The 14043-nt window shown below is 45.8% G+C and overlaps 2 long non-coding RNA genes across 4 annotated transcripts in view; one reads left to right on the top strand and one right to left on the bottom strand.

The window, feature by feature from the left end:
- Positions 1 to 14043, bottom strand: part of LOC119706381 — a 142046-nt gene that overhangs the window by 52149 nt on the left and 75854 nt on the right. The gene's annotated exons all lie outside the window — the stretch shown is intronic.
- LOC119706380 lies at positions 7337 to 9798 on the top strand. The gene is made up of 3 exons (XR_005258518.1): positions 7337 to 7596; positions 9171 to 9309; positions 9496 to 9798. It is a non-coding gene; the product is annotated as an uncharacterized LOC119706380 (long non-coding RNA).

Below are 14043 nucleotides of genomic sequence, written 5' to 3'. Positions count from 1 at the left end.
TCTTCAGCATGAGCTGGCGATACCAGAGACAGAACTGTGCTCCTTTCTGAAGGATATCAAGGGCTTTTCCTTCATTTTGATTACAAGGATATACAAGGACAAGCTCAAGGATACAAGCTCCAACCATGACACACATGGAGGCACCCGGGGAAAACAGAGCATAAGGAGTCAAGGTGCAATCAGGGGAGGAGCATTGCAATAGCAAAGAAGCCATCTCAACATGAATTCATTAATGTCAAAAAGAAATCTGCCCAGCCACGCCTCCAAAAGAGAAACTGGGAAACATATAAACCCCTTCTCTCTTAGCCAGCAAACCTCCATCCTGTAAATCCCTGCCATGGCTGTGAGCTCTCTCTCAGAAAGCATCACTGTCTTGTTCCACCAGCAGTTTTGCAACCCAAAGGTGACCTTCTCCATGATGCTGCAAAATGTTCAGAGTGTAAAATGGGAAACAAGATTGGGGACTGATTGCCACCTGCACTGGGACATTTTAGGTGGTCTCACAGCTCTTTTCACTCAAAGGCAATCTTTCCAGCAAGCTTTGGACCAAGCCTGGCATAGATTAGAGCTCCCAAGGCCTCCTTAGTTAGGCTGTTTTTCTGGAGGAGAGTGTGCAGGACAGTGTTTGTGCTGATGAATAGCTTGGCATTGTGGTAGCAAGGTGCAGGAGATCCAAACCCTGCTGCTGTTAATATTGGTGAGTCACCACTGCAGCCTGTGCCAAACATGCTTCCAAACAGAGCTGCAGTTTGCCCTTGGTTGTTTCACTGGGCAAAGGTAAGTCTGAAAAACTTTTTTTTTTTTGTTTAATCTTTCAGGATATCAACATAGGAGAGATGTTTGTCTCGATCTGCCTACTGGCAAACATCAAACAAAGAAGACTGTTGTACGTTTGCATTTTATTAATGGTTTACAACTCAAATTTTTCTTCTCTTTTGTTCCTGCTGATCTCACAGAAAGCTATAAAAATATATAGAGATGTCTGCCAAATAGATTTCTTGGAGGAAAGCAGAAAAGTGTGAATAATGGGTTCTGAAGTATGGATAATTAGCAGATCAAATAACCCCAAGGATTGGGGAATTTTTTCATTCTCTGCAGATAGTTAACATTCTTATATTGCTATATAAATTATACATACTCTCCAGGTACACTTTTTCTTCTAGCTCCTACAGAAAAAATAGAGATGTCTACTGCGAGGTTATTTATTTATTTAAATGCTTCTGACAGTGAGAAATGACAGCTCTGGCTGCAGTTAGGAGTCATATGGGCAGCTGCTACACCTCCTGACCATAGCACCTCTACCCTGATCTTTCCACTCCCTCACAATGCTCTTCTGCCATTTAGTTCAGCAATGCCAGTCCACAGAAGCTTGCCAATGTCAGCAGGATGGGCAGTGGGCAGCAGGTACACAGCAAAAACTGGGGACCCCTTTGTGTCTGCCTGCAACTCTCCCTTAGGTTTCCCAATCATATTCCAGTGAGTTTTTTCCCCTAAATACTGGCTTACTACTCATCTACTCACACTTCTTATTTTCCCTAAATAAGGAACAAATGAATCTCCAGACTCACAAAATCAAAGAAATTTACTTCTCATATGAAGCAAGGCAAGGCCAGGACACAGGAAGGGTCACCAGCTGATGCATGTTGTGAAAGGGGTGTGCAGCTTTGCCCACGCATTTTTGGAAATAACTGAGTAGATAAAGGAATGGCTGACCCCACTGAGGTGCTCAGCTGCCAATTTGTGTAGCATGTCAAGGACTGATCTTTAAAAAATGGGTAGGACTCTGTTGCAGCTTAGGGGCTCACAGGAACAGGTTTTTCTCAGCAATTCTCTACTCAAAAAATAGAGGGCTAAATTCTGTATTCTCCTCAAGTCACAAGAAAAATGATGGAACTCTTACTTATAAATAAACCTGATAAAGTGTTTCAAAGCCTGAGCTCTCAAACCTCATGTTTTTTTCCCTAATGAAACACTGTCATCTGAGAGGCAAAATAAAAGTCTTCCCTTAGAGAGAGTAATTTAATAGCAGGGACATTAATTAATTTCATCTTCACATCAATGCTCTGTTTTATTTAAACTCCCATCCTGCAGCCACCGGGGTGCTGGAGCATCTGCAAAGCCTGGCCTGGGGCCAAGGGGAGGTTTGGTGCAGGTGGCAGATGGCAGGCTAATGGAGACATGACAGAACCAGCTCTAAGCCAGTCTGCCCCAGTGGCAGGAGTGCTTTACCAAGAGGAAGGAAGGTGGTGCTTGGCCCAGGCAAGCAGGATGAGCTACAGCTGCTCACACCTAGCCCAGGCAATCGGGTGACCACGAGACTTTGGTAGCAATAATAAGATAATGCCAATTGAACAGACTGTATGGATTCAGATGCCCTAAACCAATCTGTTCTTCATCTTGGTTGATGAAAGTTTGCCACAGCCACTCACCATGGACCCAGAATGGTGCTGAGGAGCTGGCACAGGGTGCCCAGAGAAGCTGTGGCTGCCCCATCCCTGGAAGGATCAAGGCCAGGCTGGATGGGGCTTGGAACAATTTGGGATTGTGGAAGGTGGGACCCTTCCATGGGCAGGGGATTGGAATGAGATGAGCTTTAAGGTCCTCTCAAAACCCAAGCATTCTATGATTCTAAAGTTCATTATATGTGTGAATGATGGCAGTTTCCTGCCTTAGAAATCTCCTCACTGGACTACCAGGGTGAATTCAATAAATGCACCCAGCAGACGTGGCACATCAAAACCAAACACCCAGAACTACAAAGGCAAGGTTTGACGTGACCTAGAAGCTTGTTAAATCCTTAGCTACAGCCTGCTAAGACCTGAAAAATATAATTCAATGCCAAAGAAAGGGGTCATGAAGCACTGTCAGGAAGACATCTCCATCAGCAGCCCCATTGAAAATCAAATTGATCTTTCCTTACCCCATGCAATTAACCTATGTAAATACGTGCTAATGACCACTTCACTCCTAATTCCTTTCATTCACTCAGCAAGCCACATGAAGACACAAGCAAGCACTGTTGATGGCAAAGCCTGTGTCTCATCTGAACTTCATAAGCAGGGAGATCTGCACAAGCTTCTGATTCTTGGACTTGTATTCCTTCCAGGACACATAAATGGTAAAGAAACAAGAATAAAGTTAAGCTTTGCATTTTTTTTTTCTGCAGAAGAACAATGGTACTCAATTCAGCAGAACCCCACTGAAGCTCAGTTTTCTAAAGAAGTAGGATTTATGCCGCCTGTTGTCTTCAAGATCTCAAAACTCTCTTGAACTCACTCCAGTGTCAGGTGTGGAGGCCCCTGCCTCAGCCTGTTACTAATCAGTAAAACAGGAGCAGCAGCAGCCTCACAACTATAATTACAATTATTGTGGTAGATGCTCACTCTCCTGGTAATGGCTGGGTGCAGGCTCAGCAACACAAACCCCAGTCTCAGAGTCCTTTTCCATTAGAAAGCAAACTTCATCACTTCACTGCATCCATACAGACGGTAAACAACTTCTGGAGGATGGAAACACCCACAGGATCTGTGCAGAACCTCTGCAGCCCTCTGTCCCACCTCACAGCACAGCCCTGAGCCCCAGCACCACCAGCTGCAGCAGGTTTATGTTCTGGCAATAATTCCCTCCAGCAGCTCAGCAAGCCTGGCAAAACCCAAGGCTACAGCCACCGTTTTTATGAGAGTAATAAGCCGAGTTTATTTCCACACCACAGCTATAAACATTTCCAGAATTCCAGCCACGTACGCAGGGCACCTGAGACACCAGCAGCAGTCTCCAGCTCCACTTGACCCCCTGAAAAAGGAGGCACGGAAAATGCCATCCCAGCAGGCATTAATGCAGGTTAATTAAACCTAAACTGCTCAGCAGGGCACGGTGAATTGAGAAGTGGTGCTTCTGCAGGCTGCCCAGTGCACCAGTCCCACGGTGGCATCATCATTAATGGTTTTCACACAAGCCTCAGGGCTCATTTGCTTGACAAGAGCAAAGCAGTAATTTTACTGTTGAACACTTGCAAAAATGATGCCCTGACTGTTATCAAAAGTGACAGGCAAGTTATGTGAGCAGTTAAGTGAAGGTTACTTTTTAGGGCCGAACCTCTGAATAGATCAGACGTCAATTAGTTCATGCATGGAAGGAGAAGGGGAAAGAAAACAAAGAGAAAAAGGAGGAAGGCAGAATATAGAAGAAGGGAGTAGAAACAGCAGGAAGGACATGACTTAAAGTGTTTCCCTGAATCAGTGCTCTGAGGGATAGACGTGGGAGAGCTCTCAGCGTGGCAGCTGGCTGCAGTCCCCAGGAGCTGTGACCCTGCCAGTCCCTGGCAGCTGGGCAGGGTGGGCAGAGGGAGGGGCTGAGCCTTCAGCACACCCAGGAGAAGCAGCCTTCGACCTGCACCCCCCATGAGCTTTGGGGGCTTTGGCTTTCCTCCACATTCCTCAAGCAAAAACCTCACTAGAAAACTTTCAAGGTCCAGCAATTTGCTTCTTTTATGCTATGGACACTTGAAGAGGAACAAAATCATCCACAGAGTGAAGGTACCTGGGCACCATTCCAGTTTCATGTTTTTAGAAAAAAAAATGAGCCTTTGACACCCAAGAAAGTGCTTAAAGAAAAAACTCTATTTTGACAAGTCCCTCATGAAAAGAAACAATTAGTGAAGTTATATGTCCCATTTGATTTGCTCTAAATTAAAAAGGGCTTTCACCTTAAAACTACTTTTCGTTTTCAAAATGTTAGTCCTACCAGCCTACAAAAGCAAAAGCTGAAAAAAAATACAGAGTAAAAAGCTGCAATCAACATGAAGCCCTTGTTTAAAAAATAATTCTGCTTTTATTTTCTCATACTCAAAACCAATTTGAAACACAAAAAAGCAGGTGGAGTCACTCCCCCACATCCAATCCATCCTGCTTCGCCTGATGGCAAATTTGAGGAAAGGAAGAAAATGGAGCTCCCAGCCTCCAAGCTGACTCATGAGCAAGGGCTTGGAGGAGCCCCTGGCTCAGACAGAGGCAGTCACCTGCCATCACCTGCAGGCTGAGCAGAGGGGTCTTGTCCCTGCCCTGGTGTGTGACATGTAGGAGTTTAGCTGCTAAACACTTGCTGCTCCAGCTGTTTGCTGGGGAGACTTGCTCTGTTTGGTTCCTTTAGGATGGTGCAGCACAAGCCCAGTGGTTCTCTGAATTTTGTGAAGATTGAGAATGATGGGAAGGAGGGTAAAGAGTAGGATTCCCTAGGATTCAGACCTGCAAGAGTTGAGCCTGTAGACAACAGCTTGACTCCAAAGGTATAACTAGAGGTTCTCTTGCAGTTAATGGCTTTAGAACCCAATAGTTTGAGTTACAGCTTTAGAAACATTTTCTTTCATTATTAAGAATAGGAGAAAGAAAAACAGGCTGTCCACTCCCCTGTGTGCCTCCCAGAGCAGCTGCCAACTGTGCAGGACATTTGGTCTCAGCTGAGCTCGCCCAGGTGGGGTGACAGCTGGCAGGGCCACCCAGGGACACCAACAGCAAGCCCAGGTCCTGCAGCCCCGTGCCAGGCTCAGCCCTGAGCCCTGAGCCCTGAGGTCTGGGATGCACTGACAGAGCTCACTGCAAGACAGATTAAAGCACACCACTGTTTATTCCAGAGAAATTCAGTTCTGGGTCTGTCAGCCTTCACAGGGCCATAAATACTTCTAAGGCTGGGCTAAGGCCGGGTGAGTCTTTTGGGTTTGGGGTGGAAATATGGCAAATGGGAGCTTATTTGTCTGAATTCCCACTCTCCCCAGTCCTCCTCTTGACACCACCTCCCACCTTTCTGATCTTTATCTCCCAAAGATAGCTTTTGCCCACTGGTTTGCACCTGCAGCACTGGCTTGGTTGGTATAAGCAGACTTGAGGCAGGCAAGGAATAAACCCTACAGACAGTGCCTGTTGGTTTTCTGATCACATCCTGGGCTGGCTGTCAGGCTCCAAAGGCAACAGGATTTATTGCACTGAAACGCAGCAGCAGCAGCAGCCGCCCGTGAGGAGCCTACTGAGCTTCATGCACAGGAATAAAAATTTCAGGGCCGCTTGGAGATATGAAATATTTCTTAATTACTTTCTGTTCCAGCACAGCTTGAGGATTTTGCTGCTGCTGTTGTTCTCGGAGCTTGTTTGGTAGTTTTTCCCTTTTTTTTTTTTCTCTTTTTTTCTTTTTTTAAGTGTAACTGGTAGCAAAGCAATATTCATGCCAGCATCTATGCTGCATTCCATAAAGGACTAGCCTTGGCTTTGCTTGGGGACTAGCTGCCTGTGGTGGAGACTGGCACAGAGAGGGTGCCAGCCTCTCTCAGCATGGGATCATTTACCTCATGCTGAAATACATTAAAATCTCCTCCCCTGAGACCTTTTTCCATAATGACTCTGCAGAGAGGTGCATCACTGAAATGCTTAAAAGGAGGCTGGACAGGCTATTTCACAGCTTCCCCTCCAGCCCTGCCAGATCATGTATTGCACCAATGCCCCTGCTGCTCAGTGAGATTTGTCCCTTGGACTGTGTTTCCTAAGGCACAATTTTCCTAATCACCCTTGAAGCAAGCCTTGCTTGGCTTTGTTCTTCCTGCCTAACGTCTGCCCCTCAAACAGAAACGTGATGCTTTTCACTGGCAAGGCCAACACCTGAGACACAAAAGGTTTGACAGGTGCTAAATTAAATTTGTTTCTGAGCTGTTGCTCACAGGGTCCTGGGAGAGAAAAGGGGGAAATCCTCAGGGGAAATGAGAAAACTGAGAGACTGAAGGCTGTTCCTCCTTCCATTCCCACATCCTCAGACTGTGGTTAAATACATGAAGCCCTTGCAGCCAGGCTTGTGACAGCACAAGGAAAATGCCAGAGCACAGGGAGCTGCACCCTGGTCACAGCTTTCCTCTCTCAAAAACACTGTGGAAAGCTCCTCTTTTGCACCCACCTCCAGCCAGTAAATGACCCTCAGCTGAACTGCCCAGGTGAATGGATGGTTCTGTTTCAGGGGATTTGGGTGGAGGGGTGCAGATGCCAGGGCTGTAATACTGACTTGGAGTCTCCCCTGCATCCCCAGAGGCCAAGGGAAGGAGAGACCACAGCAATGAGCTCCTATCCCCAGTTCAACCCTCCCCAGAAATTCTCTGGGTTGTGCCTTACACCAGGCAAGAGCAAGACCCAGAAAAAGAGCTAAAAGACTCCAAATCCCCTCATTCTGTGCAGGTGAAAAATCAAGGGAAAATGACTCTTCATCACATCTACACATCCCTTTAACTTCTACTTTACAGGTAGACTGAGAGCAAGGCAGCATTAGCAGTTCAAAAGTCTTCCCCCCTCCCACAGCACTGTGAGTGCATCAATTCTCAGCCAGGAGGTGTTGGTTCTGCAACTTTATAAAAGGTAAAACCCTGGACACCACCTTAGAGCACTCGGCCTCCAAACCAGAGAAGTGGCACAAGCAGGACTTGCTGCTCTGTTACCAGACTTGCTCTGATCTTTATTCCTAAAAATGGCACTTTCCTTCCAGCACAGCAGGTTGGGGAGGACAGCAGGGGCAGCAGCTGGACAGGAAAGAGAATGACAATTTTACCAGGACAGCCCAATGACCATGGTAGGACATGTTTTTTAATCTTTTCTAGGTTAAACACAGGCAGTTGTGTCTTGTTATATTACATTATATAATATGATTTGCTGATATAGTTTGATAGGTTGAATCCAAGAACATCATGACTCATGTAGGAAATTGGAAGCCTCCTTGTCTCCAGAACAGTGTTTCCAGAAGCCAGAGTGAATCAAATTGATTGTATTTTTTTTTAGTTATTTTTGCTGTTTAATAAATAACTATTGAGTTGGTTATTATTTTAAAGTCTGCAAGAAAAACCTCCACAGATTTGAGAGGGGGAGAAAAGCTAAAGCCTTGGGCACAACAGATTTTCAAAAATCAAATATTTTTAGAAAATACTGCAAATACTGCAAGTGGAGCAGGCAATATCACCATAGGTGGGTGTCAGGACTCCAAGGTTGCAGTCCCTGTCTCCAGCCCTGGCTTTAGAGAAAGGCAAATTTCCCTGCAAAGCAGCCTGGCTGCCAAGGAGTTCCTTGCTTTGGGAGCTGAATGCTTCTGACAAAAACCTGAGCTTTTTCTGAAACACTCCTCTCTAGCATCTGCCCATGCTGCTCTGCCCAGACATGAAGATCCACTTCACAACAGCGTTGTAAATCTTAATTAAGATCTGTAAACTATAGATAAAAAGGATTATATGAGTACACAAGTATCACTCTCAGGTAGAGCCCCTGAGAACCAGCACTTTGATGCTGCACCATGCACAGTGGCATTGAGAAATGTATGAATGTCACAGCATTATTGATTCTGTAGCTACTAAAAAGCTCCAGGATCCCTGGCAATAAAAACACGATAATGAGAAGTAGCCAGGATAGCACTATTTCTGCAAACAGCATTTGCATTCCCTGGGACTAGAGCATAAGCTGTATTTATCAATAGAGAGGTAAGGTCTGGTTTGAATGCAAAGGATTAGCCCAGTTCATTTTGCAGAAAATGTGGTGGCTGTGGTTCACTTTTTCAGCGTTGGCTGGAAGGTATCAGCAATAAAAGAGCAACTCACCCAAAAGCAAATGCTGCAAAACAGCACCAAGAGATACCAGAAGAGAATATATCTGAATAGATCTGTTTTTTTTTTTTTTTCCCTAGGTAAAGCCAAAATCTCAATAGCTAAAATACTAAAAACTTGCTTTATTTATACTCAGGATTTGCAGGAGCACAACCTCATTAGAAGGTGAAGGAAAAGCAGCATGTTGTATTGCCCTAACGAGTAGCTACTATTTCATTTACTATTTAAAAAAGATAAAGCATTACCTTATGAAAGCCCAAAGTGTGGGAGATTTCTCTAGAGAGGGCAATATAATGTAATTAAGACCAAGTGCAGTGATGAAAAAGAGCTACCTCAGTGATGTATGCTGTCTGATCCTGCACCCCCAGTCCTGTGTAAATGAGGACACAGCTTTAACAGGCTGCTTCCCATGATTTACCAGCGCAGGCTATTTCCAAAAGCAGAACGAAAAAGACAGTTTGTAAACACCAATCACTCTCCCACCGAGAGAAAAGGGAAAGATGCTGCTGTGCTTTAACAGGGGCTACTGAAACAAATGGCTGCTTTGTCTTTGCAGGTCATTAGCATAGGTACAGCTATAAATCCTGTTGTTCCCTGCTGCGGTGCAGCAGAAATGCTGCTGAAGCTGTCCTTGGAGCTCTCGGCACTCTGGACAAAAGGCACCCTCACTTTCCAGCTCTGCACTTGACACACAGGTTGGAGCTGCATCCTCCACTTCTCCTGCCTGAGGTCCCACATTTTCAGCCCCACTGAGATGTTCAGTGCTCAGGGTTATGGAGATGGGGCAGTTTGCTCTGACATCTCACAGCCTGCTGTTTGGATTCTTTTATCATTCCTCTCATTAAGTGAGTTTTTCTCTCTTTATTTATCTCTTTTCCCAGTGAATCTCCTGGCTGACGCACATGTTCCACATGGCAGGAAATAAAAGAAAACTTTCCTTTGCTAGCATTTTGCAGGCAGAGAACTTTTGTATTGGAAAGAAAAGGAAAGGCAGAAAGCAAATTCTTCCAACATTGCTTGCTTGGAAAAGCTTACAAATCCTGCTGGCAGAAAGTTTATAGTCCTCTGCAGAGATCTCAGCTGGGTGATTTTTTTTTCTGTCTCTCAAGAAATACCATGCAAATTCTCCTAAATTACTTGGTAACTACAGAAGATATGCTTGGCAAATACCCTGTCACTACACAACACAGTAATTACATATTCTGTATCCAGGTACCAATTATATTGCCTCTCAATTATTCAGTGATTACACTCCAAAGTAATTACACGTGGGTACTCTGGGTGATAAAGTAGCAACGGTCCTGTGTCCATTCTAGCAGGAATTGGCTTCCCTATAAACACATTTCCCAAACACTTTATAGCAAAAACAGCTCCAGAGGAGTGAGGATGTGAGAAGGGAACGTGCCCTCCCTCCCAGAGTAGTGGGGGGCTGCTGATCTTCCTCAACTAACCAACACTTGAGAACCTCTGAAAGCAAGACACTCATTTAATGTTAAAAGGAGACAAAAGCCACCAGGGCAAAGTGCATGGTGAGGAGTCAGGAGGCTTTGAGGATATAAAAAAGGTGATGTGGTGGCTCCAGAGGAGGAGGGGACAAGTGCTGAGTGTGTGGCAGCCCTGAGAGTGACAGCTCAGCCCCACACTGCAGCTCTCCTACAGAGGCACCAATAACCCAAGTGCAGCTGCACTGCTCCAGAACCAGCAGGGTTTGTGCCACGTGGCTGAGCCCACACGCTCCCCAGGGTGGCTGATGGCAGCAGCACATAGATGTGCACAGCTGTGTCCCCAGACACCAAACCCACCCTGTGCACTCCCTGGGCACAGCAGCACCAGGCTCAAAGTGCTCACACCTGCAAAGCCACAGCTCATTGTCCTCCTGGGAGCCAGCAACCAAACCACAAGGCTTGCACTTGCTCTGCAAACAATTCCTTCAAACATGTTAAATAAGTCAGAGGGGAGGAGGGAGGAGAGGGTTTTCTAAAACAAAGACTAGTGCCACCTGCACCTGCTGCCTGCCTTTCCCATCTCCTCCTGAAGCTCATTCCTGACCATACATCATTCCCATTCTCCCTGCATCCCACAATGACACCTTTGAATGGCAGCAAGCGTTAGAGATTCACTTCTGCCACCCTTTTCAGATCAGTCCTGAAAGCTCAGAAGCAACCTGGGCAGCATTTGAAGAGCTCAGAGTTCTGGCACTGTCCCTTTACAATACTTAAGAGGATGTTAATAGGTTAACATGTTAAATATTGTCTCTTTCTTGCTGAACCAGATGAGAAGTATTTCAATTACAGTATTCCCATGGAAGATCCCTACTCACTTGAGTTATTGTAAGCAAGGCCCCAGTCATCACATATCTCCCTGCTCTAGGCCAGGATCACAGCTCTTTGGGGTGTTTGCTTTGTGGCCACAGGACAGGACATGATGCCATTAATAAAGAGTCCCTAAGCTTCTCCCCACCCCATCCTAGAACAGTGCTTGTCTCCCAGCCCATCTGAGCTCCTGTTTTTCCCTAATTACTCACAGGTCTTACCTACAGTTTTTTGAAGTAGATGCAAATTTTCCACTGATTTCAGCATATACAGGGTCTGGTCCCTGGAGTAATTTCTGGCTAAATAAGGTACTCAAGGAAATCACCATGACAGTTCATTAATAAATCTTATGATGAGTTTATTGCATACTGTTGAGGGGGAAGGATGGAAGAGAGCAACTGCATACTGTCTGAAAAAAAAATGCATTTCCCCATTAAAAGAACCCTTCCCTCAAGTGCATCATGATTATCAATTTAAAGTGGTCCAGCGAGTGCTTCTGAGGAGCAAAATTATTTGCTACTCTGCAGAAAAACACAGTTCCTGGGCTTGCATTTCTGCACCTGATCACAGCTTTGGTCACCTGGCATTACCATGCCTGTAGGACATGCTCCAGGTAGACAAGCCATAGCAAGCCTCTGTCCAGGAACAACCAGTCCCACATTTCAGGGGCTTCATCCTTGTCCCCTTTACACTAGTGGAAGGCAATAATCCTCTTGGATGATGGCACTATGAAGACAGATTAGCAGGATTTTACCAGGAGCTGGGAAGGTGGAAAATCAGGTCAGCTCAGACCCCCCCAAACCTTCCTTGCTCCAGGGGCAGTACCTTGTTTGTCTGCCCTCTCCTCAGATTTCTATCTGCTTCTGTGGTGGGAGTGAGACCAGTCCTGACTTAACAAGGGAAGTTGCCAAAGACAAAATATAAACCACTTCTAGAATTTACAGAGGAAGTTCTCAGTTAGGAACTTTAAAAGGAAACCATTCTCAGCCAGATGTGTTTCAGGCTGGAATTCCCCTTAAGAGAAACAATAAAAGCAATGCAATCCTGTCAGTCAAGATGCAGAGACACTCTCACCAGGGCTTAATTAAGAACATTCTCCTTCTGCTTTGCTGGCCACATCAAATGTAGGAAAACTTCTGACCTTCTTTGGCAGGACCTGGAGAGCCTTGGCTGGCTGAACCTGAGCAGCAGCTTCTTCCTGCCCCAAACTGTGCTGTGAGGAATGGTGCATCCTGACTTCTCTCCTGCACTTGGGCTGACCTCAGCCAACACCCAGCCTGCTGGGAAGCCTCAACACTTGCAAAAATGATCAGAGCTGAACAGAGACCACATTTTAACCTGCTTCAGATCTTCCCACATCCATTTCAGCCATTCCAGCAAGAAGAATTCCAAACTTGTCCTTACGAAATAATTCTCTCTTTGTGTACCCATCAGCAAGCAGGTGACATTGCTTTAGCTTCTTGCCACAAGGGAGCTTTAATTCCTGGCTTCTGTCAAACCTGAAAGCCCCTGGTCAGGTCGCCTTTAGCAAGCAAAACTGCACTGGAAGGATCCAGCCTGTGCAGCTGCTAAATGGATGGCAAGAGGCTCCGTGCCTGGAACACACAGTTTCACCCTTAGTGTCAAACACATTCGGCCCCATTAACATTTTATCTGCGTGCCAGAGCAAGAGCAGGAGACTTGGCAACCAGTCAAAAATAATCTTTCCTGGCACACAGAACCCTGCTGCAACAGCTCCCATGGACTTAGGGACAGCTGGTTGGCAGGAGGGAAGAGACTGAAGATGGAGATGTGGAAGAAAGAGGGGGAGGAGGGAGCAGGCAGGCCCAGGATGGGGGTGTGAGATTAAAAGATTTACATGTGCATGACACGGGCCTGAATAGTTCATTGCCAGAGGGTGGGGAGGTGGTTTCCTTCAGATACTGGCTTAGCAAAATCTGTCTGTTGTTCCCTTTGTGTCTCTGGTCTCTGAAAACAGAAGGAATTAGCCCTTACCTGCACTAGATGCCTGATCATTTGCCACTGTTCACACAGCACTGAGAGAGAAAAAACCTTCTCCCAGCTAAACATCTCCCACGCACAAGTGCAGCTGAGACACTGCAAATGCCATGGATCAGAGCTGATGACACGGTCTGTCTTGGACAAACCCAGTACTGAAAGGGAGGGATTGGTCACACCTCATTGTGAGATTTGGCATGGCTTGGTCAAAGGAGTCTGAAGGAAAAAACACCCCCCATCTTATTTACTTTCCACTGAATGTCCACAGAACTTACTCTTGGGAATATTCACCTCAGTCAGAGCAACAGAAGGTGCAAGGGATCAAATTTGAGAAGCATCAGGAGTGAAAACAGGTTCCTCACATCAGCTGAGGAGCAGAGAGTCAATTCCTCATGGCCAGAAGAACAGGTTAGACATCACAAGCACCCAGATATGCAGGCTTCTCTAGGACCCATCTTCAGAGACTTACTCCAGGGCCTCTTACATATCCAAATGTGAAATTAAAATAGAAAATATACAATGAATGGTCTCCTGATACAGTCAAATGCCCTAGCGCCAGGGTGAGATTAGTTAGTATAATTTATAGTCACATTAATTAATTGGAACACCTAGAGTTTCAAAAAATAGCTCTGCAATTCCACTGCTTAAACAGCTTACAGTATTAGCAGCTAAGGCAAAAGGGAGGGATGAAGAACCTACTGATTAAAAGCTATACTTTAATGAGATAGCAGTCCAAATTTTACAGAATTCATCGGGAATGGGGGCAAAGAACACCCAAATTAGAGTAGGAAAAGCACACTACAAAGCCAGACTGAGGCAAACCATCAGTGTCAGGCTGACAGACTGCCAGCAGAGCAGCTGGGTTTGTCAGGCTGGGGGACAGCAGCAGTGTGATGACAGGAGGGTCAATACCTGCCACCAGCCACGTGACTCCCTGCATTCATTACTGCTATAAACATCACACCAGGAAGCTGAAATAGAAGCCAAAATGTAGAAGGAGAAGAGGAAAAACAAAAGGGAGCTTGGGAGAGGATCCTGATGAGGGGAAAGAGGTCCATAAAACAAGGACAGCTGGAAGTCAAAGCAGAAGTTTCCTACTGGAAGTGAACTCCGATTTCC

Source organism: Motacilla alba, chromosome 13, assembly GCF_015832195.1.
Source record: "Motacilla alba alba isolate MOTALB_02 chromosome 13, Motacilla_alba_V1.0_pri, whole genome shotgun sequence".
Lineage (NCBI taxonomy): Eukaryota > Metazoa > Chordata > Aves > Passeriformes > Motacillidae > Motacilla > Motacilla alba.
The sequence above is the reverse complement of the archived record's forward strand: the minus strand, read 5'-3'. Positions and strand labels throughout refer to the sequence as shown.